This window comes from Gigantopelta aegis, chromosome 14 (genome assembly GCF_016097555.1).
Source record: "Gigantopelta aegis isolate Gae_Host chromosome 14, Gae_host_genome, whole genome shotgun sequence".
Classification (NCBI taxonomy): domain Eukaryota; kingdom Metazoa; phylum Mollusca; class Gastropoda; order Neomphalida; family Peltospiridae; genus Gigantopelta; species Gigantopelta aegis.
In genome coordinates, this window is record NC_054712.1 from 100,153 (window position 1) to 110,399 (window position 10,247).

The 10,247-nt window shown below is 35.7% G+C and overlaps 2 long non-coding RNA genes across 2 annotated transcripts; one reads left to right on the forward strand and one right to left on the reverse strand.

The window, feature by feature from the left end:
* Window positions 1-1,197: 1,197 nt before the first annotated feature.
* LOC121388772 lies at window positions 1,198-3,884 on the reverse strand. Its single transcript, XR_005960008.1, has 2 exons — window positions 2,600-3,884; window positions 1,198-1,315 (listed from the first exon to the last, which is right to left on the reverse strand). It is a non-coding gene; the product is annotated as an uncharacterized LOC121388772 (long non-coding RNA).
* A 2,193-nt stretch (window positions 3,885-6,077) lies between these two features.
* Window positions 6,078-8,678, forward strand: LOC121388258. Its single transcript, XR_005959963.1, has 2 exons — window positions 6,078-7,145; window positions 7,419-8,678. It is a non-coding gene; the product is annotated as an uncharacterized LOC121388258 (long non-coding RNA).
* The last annotated feature ends 1,569 nt before the right edge of the window (window positions 8,679-10,247 follow it).

A 10,247-nucleotide genomic window follows, 5' to 3' on the forward strand; every position in this document is an offset into this window, starting at 1 on the left:
TTCACCAATATTTAACAGAAACTGTTGTGTAAGTGAAGTATAGGTGAAATATAAGTGAAGTATAAGTGATTCACTAATACTTAACAGAAACTGCTGTATAAGTGAAGTATAGGTGAAATATAAGTGAAGTATAAGCGATTCACTAATACTGTTGTGTAATTGAAGTATAGGTGAAATATAAGTGAAGTATAAGCGATTCACTAATACTTAACAGAAACTGCTGTATAAGTGAAGTATAGGTGAAATATAAGTGAAGTATAAGCGATTCACTAATACTTAACAGAAACTGCTGTATAAGTGAAGTATAGGTGAAGTATAGGTGAAATATAAGTGATTCACCGATATTTTACAAAAAACACTGTATAAGTGAAGTATAATTAGTGAAATACAAGTGATTCACCGATATTTTAGAGATACTGCTGTATAAGTGAATATCTATCAAAGGCAGTGGTATGTTCTGTCCTGTCCAAGGAAAGATCATATAAAAGATGACTTGCTGCTTTGAAACATGTAGAGAGCTTCCTCTGAAAACTATGGGTCAGAATTAATTATCCATTTAATTTTTTACATCCAGTAGTCAGTGATGAACTAATCATTAAACAAATGAAAATAGGCAGCAATCTGTCCTTGGAGGCCACATTTCAATATTCTCAGGCAATTGCTGTATTATTACACGTGCCCTATCTGTAAACTACATGTAGCTGTCCACAAAACATAAAAATTGAAGCACAATAGTCTTAACAAAGTGATGTTTCATTCTGACTCACTAATATATCTACCGGCCTCGGTGGTATCGTTGTAGGCCATCGGTCTACAGGCTGGTAGGTACTGGGTTCGATCCCAGTCGAGGCATGGGATTTTTAATCCAGATACCGACTCCAAACCCTGAGTGAGTGCTCCGCAAGGCTTAATGGGTAGGTGTAAACCACTTGCACTGACCAGTGATCCATAACTGGTTCAAAAAAGGCCATGGTTTGTGCTATCCCGCCTGTGGGAAGTGCAAATAAAAGATCCCTTGCTGCTAATCGGAAGAGTAGCCCATGTAGTGGCGACAGCAGGCTTCCTCTCAAAATCTGTGTGGTCCGTAACCATATGTCTGACGCCATATAACCGTAAATAAAATGTGTTGAGTGCGTCATTAAATAAAACATTTCTTTCACTAATATATCTGAACAGTATACGCAAACAAATATTTTATAAATAATATATATATTTATTTCCAACTGTTAGATTGGATTCTCTCACATCCATTTTCCTCAGTTATGTCCTGTTCAGTGTCATCTTGATATATGTCATCCAACATTCAGATGGGATTCTGAAAAACAAATGTAGTCTGGATAGATCTGCTATGTAATTAGCTATTGTTTATTATTAATGTAAACATTTAGTTCTTTCTGTTAGTTTTAAAAAGACTACCCTAGAGAATCATAGCCTAGCTACCAAATTTCAGGTGTGGGGAATCAAAACTTCAAGAGAAAACAAACTAATTTTCAGTTAAATTTTCAAGTTTACTTTTTTACCTGGTATCAGTCAAATCTCAAGGATAAAACAGACTTTGAAATATTCAATGATTACCTTTAATTTTAATTATGAAGAAATAAAAAAATAAAATACATGATATATATTTGAGTCTAAAGAATCTGTACCAAATTTCAGGCCTATAAAATATAAACTATTACGAAAAGATAAAGGGTGTTGGACTGGGAGGGAAATAATGAAATTAAAAAAAAAAAAACATGCATTTATCTACATGTATTAGTTTGTACATGTCTACTACAATGTACATCATAGAACTGCATGCATCTCATTTCCAGCTATAGGGGTAAAGCGCTCGATTGATGCACAGTTGACCCATGATCGATCCCTGTCGATGGGCCCTTAGGGCTTTTCTTGTTCCAGCCAGTGCACCACGACTGGTATATCGAAGGCTGTGGTATGTGCTATCCAGTCTGTGGGATAGTGCATATAAAAGATCCCTTGCTACTAATGGAAAATTGTAGCAGGTTTCTTCTCGCTTAATTAATGATTAATTAATCATCGGCTATTGGATGTCAAACATTTGGTAATTCTGACTCGTAGTCAAGCTGCTACAGCTTTTCTAATGCAGCAAGGGGTCTGTTATATGCACTTTACCACAGACAGTAAAGCACATACCACAGTCTTTGTCCAGTTGTGGTGCACTGGTTAGAACGAGAAAAAGCCCTGCATGCTTGTCAGTGACCATACATGTGATGTCAGATGCTGTTCAAATGTAAACTGGAAGTTACTTTTTTTATTATTAAAATGTTTAATTCAAGATGCTCACTCAAGAATATGGGCGGACAAGGAAGAATTGAAAAAAAAAAAAAATTCTAATGTTAAGGAAAGTGTAAAAGTTATTATCCTGAAATAGATGTTTTAAAAATTACCAACTAACTGTCATGCAGAGATTGCATTTCCTACTAACCTGATAACACATGTTAAAGTTAATTTCCAAGTGATCTGGTATAATCAAACATTTTTGAATAATTATGTATAATGGCTTGTGACATTGAAAGACCACCTCTTATGCATCAAGTCATGCATCTTAAAACAAAATTATTGTTTGCTAAATACATACCAGTCACAAATATTTCCATAATATGATGACCAGAATGCGCTGACGATTTTTCTGAAGAAAAAAAAATATATATATATATATATAACTTGTGTTTCTTGTAATCAAAGTAAATGTCCATTTCATCCTTATGCAAACCAATCCATCCCAAAGGTATGTCAATATCCTATCCAAGAATTTTTCTGTGTCAGTTTAAGAGTTTTATAGTTTCTTTTGAAACGTTTTGAAAAGAAATTAACTGGCATGGGGCGAAAAGGCTTGATATCACACCCCAGTCAAAGTAATATAAAATAATATAAATACAAAATGCAACCAAAGATGTGTTGTACATATTTGGGGGCATCCATACCGACAGTTGGGGGTGAAGTGAACAGAGTAAACAAGCAACACAAAATATAATGGTATAAATATTTCAAGGTAATTTTTTAATTTTATATATATTCTCAGCAAACAATAAGTATGCATCGATCGGCAATTGTTGCACGATTTCGTATGTATTTCATCTTGGTAAGTGCTATCCTGTTGTGGGATGGTGCATAGATAAAAATACATTGCTACTAATTAATTTTTAGCAGGTTCCCTTTCAAAAATTATGTCAAAATTACCTGTTTGACATCCAATAGCCAATGATTAATAAATCAATGTGCTCTAGTGGTGTCTTTAAACAAAACAAACTTACTTTTTGTATAGACAATGAATCCATGACGTTTTGCCCCCAGTTTGACCTGTTCGCCCCATGTACCAGTTCGCGCCCCCAACTATTTGTCAGTTCGCCCCCAAATCCCAATTATTTGTTACTTTTAAACAATTACTGTATTGTTTCTTTAGAGGCATGTTAAACTGTGTGTGTGTGTGTTTCTTTTCTTAGAGGGGAGGGATTGTCGTCTTTCCACGATTTGGTTGGATCTTGAGTCAGTGCGGGCACATTTGACATAATCACCAGTTCAATTAATTAATACATATAAATCTTTATGGGTGTGAACTGGTACCTTTGTGGGGGCGAACTGGTTAAGCATGCGAGGGTGAACTGACATCCGATTTGGGGGCGAAACGTCTGGTACCCTAAACAATTCAGGTTTATTGTAGCCCAAAGCAAATTTTACTTTCAAATAATTAATTTTGAATGTACAAAAAAAAAAAATATGAATGCATGACATTGGGACCCCAAGCATGATCACCAGAAAGGATTATGAAATATACACATTATGTTTTATAAGCTTAAAAAAAAAATCTATTAATAACTATCTCTAACCTTACATTAATTTCTAACAAATATTTAAAAAACAAACAATTTGGCGGGGGGGGGGGGGGGGGGAATAAGGAAGACTTGCCAAACAACCAATTACCTAAGCCAAAATAATTTTTATTACCTAACATAATATTAGGGGAAGGGGCGAACCCTCTAATAGTTGGGGGTGAACTGACTGGGGGCGAACTGGTTTGGGGACGAAACATATGGTACCCCAACACAATATATATTACTAAATAAAATGAAAAATGACTGCTACTTGTGATACTTTAAATAAATTAAACCCATTAAAACTAAATTAATTTGTAAACAAAGACTGCTGACCTATCAGAGTACGTGAAACTGGTCATGTGATCTAAATCGCCCCAAAAAAGCAATACTATCGTTGTAAAAATCTGTACCCATCGGTGAAATAACAAAAAAAATTCTGTAATAAATGCATCAATTTGGCATCTTAAAATATTTATTTTGCATTTAAATGTATTATTTATGATGTCAACGTGATCTATGTGTATTTAAATTGCCCCCGAAAAATATGCCTTGATTGGCCATTTTGGAAATTTTCTGTGTCGTAACCCAATGTTGCATCATGTAGAACACGTTACATTCGTTCGATTGTCATCAAACATCACACAATATTAGAACAAATACAGTTAAAGATGTCAACTTATATATTAAAGGTGTCTAGAATAAGTAAGAAAATAGTAAAATCATGTTTACCTTTTTTTTTCCCTTCCAAACGTGACGAAAATAGTAGGACATCCGAAACTTGACCGAAGTTCTTCATTTTCCGCCATAGCCAAGTATTCGGTAATAAACTGTGATTGTTTCTGCTCAATCAAAATGATCTCAAATCTAATTCATAGTGCAAAATACACAATGTTTTGTCATTATTTATTATTAAATTTATTTTGGCAAACTGCAAATGGCGCGTTTTTTCCTGTTGTTATCTCTAAGCCAATCAAATCCCAGGTATGACTGTTCAGGAACCGACCAATCATATTATCGCTTTTAACCTTCGTTGGTCTTTTAAGACGACACAGTGCGTATGGCATCGCAATTTTTTTTTTTCTATTATTTTTTTTTTATACCAAAGCTCATATTTTTTCTAGCGAATATAGATGAGGTTACCTAAAGGTTTTTTTTTTTTTTTTTTTTTTTTTTTTTTTTTTTTTTTGATGATCCCATCACGAAGAATTCGCCCCCCCCCCCCCCAAAAAAAAAAAAAAAAAAAAAAAAAAAAAGAAGAAATCTTGTCTATGGAGTGTAGTTTCTATAAATGGATTTGTGAGGACCAGGGATGGGAGTGATACATCAGGTTACTTTATTTTTCTTCCTTGTGATTTAACAAAAAAACTAACATTTTTATTATTATGTGTGTGAAAATTTCAGATTAAAAAACCCAAAACAAAATCAATCTTAATAAATAATAGACCAAAAGTAATGATACCTGAAAGGAATTGGGGGGGGGGGGGGGGGGGGGGGGGCACAATCTGTTATAGTAATATCAATTCATTTTAATTTGGTTTTTGTGCCTATTTTCACACAATCTGGTAAAAAAAAAAAAGTGGTGGTGGGTGGGTGTGAGACGTACATCATGAATACAGCATGGCTAGCTGGAACAACAGCACCGACAGCAACTGCCATGTATACATGTGTGTCTGTATTATTATAATAACAACAAATTAACAATAATTATGATTTTTTTAAAAACAATTTTTATTGACTTTATTTTTTTTAAATTATTTATTTTATTATTTAATTGAAATAATAATATAATTATATATATGAGATGTGAGTGGTAGCCTACCCTGTAATATTTCGTTTTTAGCCCCCCACCCCCTAAAATAAATCCATACTGTGATCGATAAACATTGTGATGGGGATCCCCCCCCCCCCCCCCCCCCCCCCCCATGAGCTACTTTTTACAGATCTTTATTATGACAGGTGTGTCGGGGTGGGGGAGTCTATTGAAAGTGAGGAGGTAGTATGGGATAATTACAAGATGATCCTGTTTTAATCATATATAACCATATGTATCATTATATCTTGTAATTATCCCATACTACCCCCTCACTTTCAATAGACTCCCCCACCCCAACATTTTATTTATTATTTTTTTTTTTTTTTTTAAATTATCATAAATACTATCTAAATCTGCTACATGTATGTTTGGTTGTTTAGCCACTGTTCCCAATGAATTCGATAAATCCTGTGAGAAGTTATGGATTTTTAAAAAATAACCATGAAAATGTCTTGGACTTAGTTTTTTCCCCATTCATTTGGAACACATTATTTCCTTTGCAAAAGGACTATCTCCAAACTAATTGTTCACTTATATTTCACTTATAGAAACGAGCAAAAAATGTCTTAATTCCAGTTCACTTATACCACTGATAAACCACTTATAGGTGAAATATATGTGAAGTATCAGTGAAGTATCAGTTAACCATTTTTTTCACTTATACTTATACACACTGATACTTCACTTATACCAATATATAGGTAACTTATAAGTGGTGTATAAGTAAAGTATATTCCACTTATAAGTTTGTATAGGTTATTTCCGTAAGGGATTGCAGCTGCCTATGCCTGCAAGAACGGTTTTGCACCCACGATCTCTTTGTAATTATGACACTATTTGTAATTGCCCGTCAGCTGATAATTCACAAATAACTACCCAGTAATTTCCCCAGATCAGATTTTCGTAAACATTTTCTTTTTTCATGTAGAGGTATCAGAGAACCAAAATCCATTGAGACACCTTTTCTAACAATTATCTTGAACCTTCATGAAAAAACCCCTTTAATGACTGGACCAACAGGCTGTAGAAGGAGATGAACTATGGTTAGAGATATGGGAATATATGAGAGGTTAATTATATGAGAGGTTAATATGTGCATTGTATGTGGTGTAGAGATGTCATATTGGGGAACTCTGGCTGTACACGTAGTTGGAGATGTGGGAATGTATGAGAGGTTAATATGTGCATTGTATGTGGTGTAGAGATGTAATATCGGGGAACACAGGTGGTATACATGTAGTTGGAGATGTGGTAATGTATGAGAGGTTAATATGTGCAATGTATGTGCTGTAGAGATGTAATATTGGGGAACACAGGCTGTACACGTAGTTGGAGATGTGGGAATGTATGAGAGGTTAATATGTGCATTGTATGTGGTGTAGAGATGTAATATCGGGGAACACAGGTGGTATACATGTAGTTGGAGATGTGGGAATGTATGAGAGGTTAATATGTGCATTGTATGTGCTGTAGAGATGTAATATTGGGGAACACAGGTGGTATACATGTAGTTGGAGATGTGGGAATGTATGAGAGATTAATATGTGCATTGTATGTGCTGTAGAGATGTAATATTGGGGAACACAGGTGGTATACATGTAGTTGGAGATGTGGTAATGTATGAGAGGTTAATATGTGCATTGTATGTGGTGTAGAGATGTAATATCGGGGAACACAGGTGGTATACATGTAGTTGGAGATGTGGGAATGTATGAGAGGTTAATATGTGCATTGTATGTGCTGTAGAGATGTAATATTGGGGAACACAGGCTGTACACATAGAGATGTGGGAATATGTGCGAGGTTAATGAGTATGTGGTGTTGAGATACATGTGGTCAGGTTGCATTGTAAACATTACTACTCAAAGCATGTTAAAGGTCAAATTATTTTTTAAACAATTTAAATTTGATGTATTGATATTGGCACCACAAGTGTGAGATGAGATCTAATGGACATTGTATTGATATCAGAATCGCAAGTGTGAGATAACAAGATTTAATGTATTGATATCAGAATCGCAAGTGTGAGATGACAAGATTTAATTTATTGATATCAGAATCATAAGTGTGAGCTGGTGTTTAAGCCGATTCTAATGTTAATGATAAATCTGTATCACAAGTTTGTTTCACATACAAATGCACTAAGTGACTTGACAGTCACTCCAAATGGTCAGCACGAGCGGAACGTGACCTGACCTTCGAAGTCCAAACATTAACATACACGTACACTTGAGGCAGGTTCAGCTCCTACAGGTCATCACCAATTTCACTATAAATTTGACAGTATATATTTTCCTGTTCTCAATGGAGGAGCTGGCCGACGCTGGCACTTGTACCCAGGACAGGTGTGCGCTACAACAGCTTGCTCTGAATGTGCACGTTAAAACGCCCTAACCTAACCTGACAGTATAAGACAGTTCTGTTGAGTGTTCACAAGCGAGGGTGGTCATACTCGCTATTAACCAAAACCTGGGGCAAGTTCAGCCAGCCATTTAGCAGTAAAGTCGGCTAGACTAGTTTTTACTCCACACATTAAAACAAATAATCATTTTGGGAACTAGTCAAAATAAGCTTGTAAAGATTTGCATCGCTGTTACTGATCACGGGACAGGTGTGTTACCCGTTAGCATCGCTTACTGGGGACAGGTGTGTTACCCGTTAGCATCGCTTACTGGGGACAGGTGTATTACTGAACAGGTGTGTTACCCGATCACTTACTGTCACTGATCACTGGACAGGTGTGTGTTACCAATTAGCATCCCTTACTGTCACTGATCACAGGACAGGTGTGTGTTGCCCGTTAGCATCGCTTACTGTCACTGATCACGGGACAGGTGTGTGTTGCCCGATCACTTCACATGTTCTGTGATGCACTTCACATGTTCTGTGATGCGGCAACTTGACAGATTTTGGTTGATTATATTTTTGTCAAGACATTGGACCCTCAACTAGTTTTGAGTATAATATATGCATATTGATTTATGTACATATCATCATAGTAATAATAATAAACTAGAGGACAAAGTGTTTTTCTTTGTTTTGTTTTATGTTTATTAAACCAATGTTGTAGCTGGTGGGTGGGGGACATGCTCATCCAGTGGCGTAGGGAGGGGGGGCCCACAGGGGCATGCCTCCCCCCACCTAATCAAACTTTTTTTCTTTTTTAACAATTATATTTTATTAAATCATACATACATAGTGTAGGTTGGCAGCCTCTCCCTCCCCCTCCCCCCCCCCCCCCCCCAATATAAAATCCTGGCTACTCAAATGTGCCCATCCCAATTACATTCCCCCTCGCCCCCCCTCCCAATCACTTTAAATCTTTTCTCGTCCCCATAACACAGACATGAGACATGGTGGTTACCCTCCCCTCTCCCAGCCTCCCATGGGTGACCCCCACAATATAAAATCCCGGCTATGCCAATATTACAGAATTCACACTATCATTTCTTGCCCAGTCTAAATTGGTCTAGGGTCTGGAATGATCTAAATTTGGCCCAAGCCAAATCGATGTGGTGCATTCTCTCGTCTTTAGCTTTGTGTACCAAAACACGTTCTGGCAAATGGAAGGTGTTACTGCTGGATGCCTCTGGGTGCATTTTCCACTTGTAAGTTTGTTTATTATTTATTTATTCTATCAGGCATCGAAATAAGTCTGAGAATGGTCGTTCAGGTTACCACATGTAAGAAAAGTCGAGAACGGTGTTTTGTTCTCGACAAAAATTTCAATGTTTAATGATAGTTTCGTTTCTGAACATAAACCAGGCAATAAATTTACTTCCGTATTTTATTTCTCATACCGATGTTCATGCGCACTGATACAATTTCAAAAATGTCCGCATTAAAAGTAGTAGTAACGGGAATTAAATTCTAGCTTTCATATATTTTGTGGTAACCTGTAAATGAGTTACCAGACAAAATGCTTATTTCGATTTCATATAAACGATCGCTTGGATGCTACCAATGGAAAAATGTAGCATATTTCCTCTGAGACAAAATGTAAAAACTACCAAATGCTTGACATCCAATAGTCGATGTGCTCTAGTGGTGTCGTTCAACAAAACAAACAAATCCTTTAGAATGATGTAATTGTAAATATGATGTAAATAAATTAGCTTGGACTCGTATGCATGTTCAACATTATCTAATGCACATTATTGCTTAATATCTACTAGTATATATTGTTATCTGATAATTGGCACAATAATTGGCCTACTTGATACATGATATTTTTAACCCATGTCACTACCAATAATTCCAAAAACAACACCACTAACAATCAGACCTGTACATACATGTGTATGTGTGTGTAGGTGTGTGTGTGTAGGTGTATGCGTGTGTATGTATATATCTATATGCATGTATATATATATATATATATATATATGTATGTACATGTACATTTATATATGTGTATATATGTGTGTATATAGATATATTTATCATATAATATCTTACATTTTCAGTGCAATCAAAGTATGTGATATTTTTCAGATCACATACTTTAAGAATTTGATAACTTTGCAAATTAGATGTAAATTAGTCGAGGTCTCAGCACTAGGTTTATTGACATTTAAGCAAACGTACTTGGGCGACAC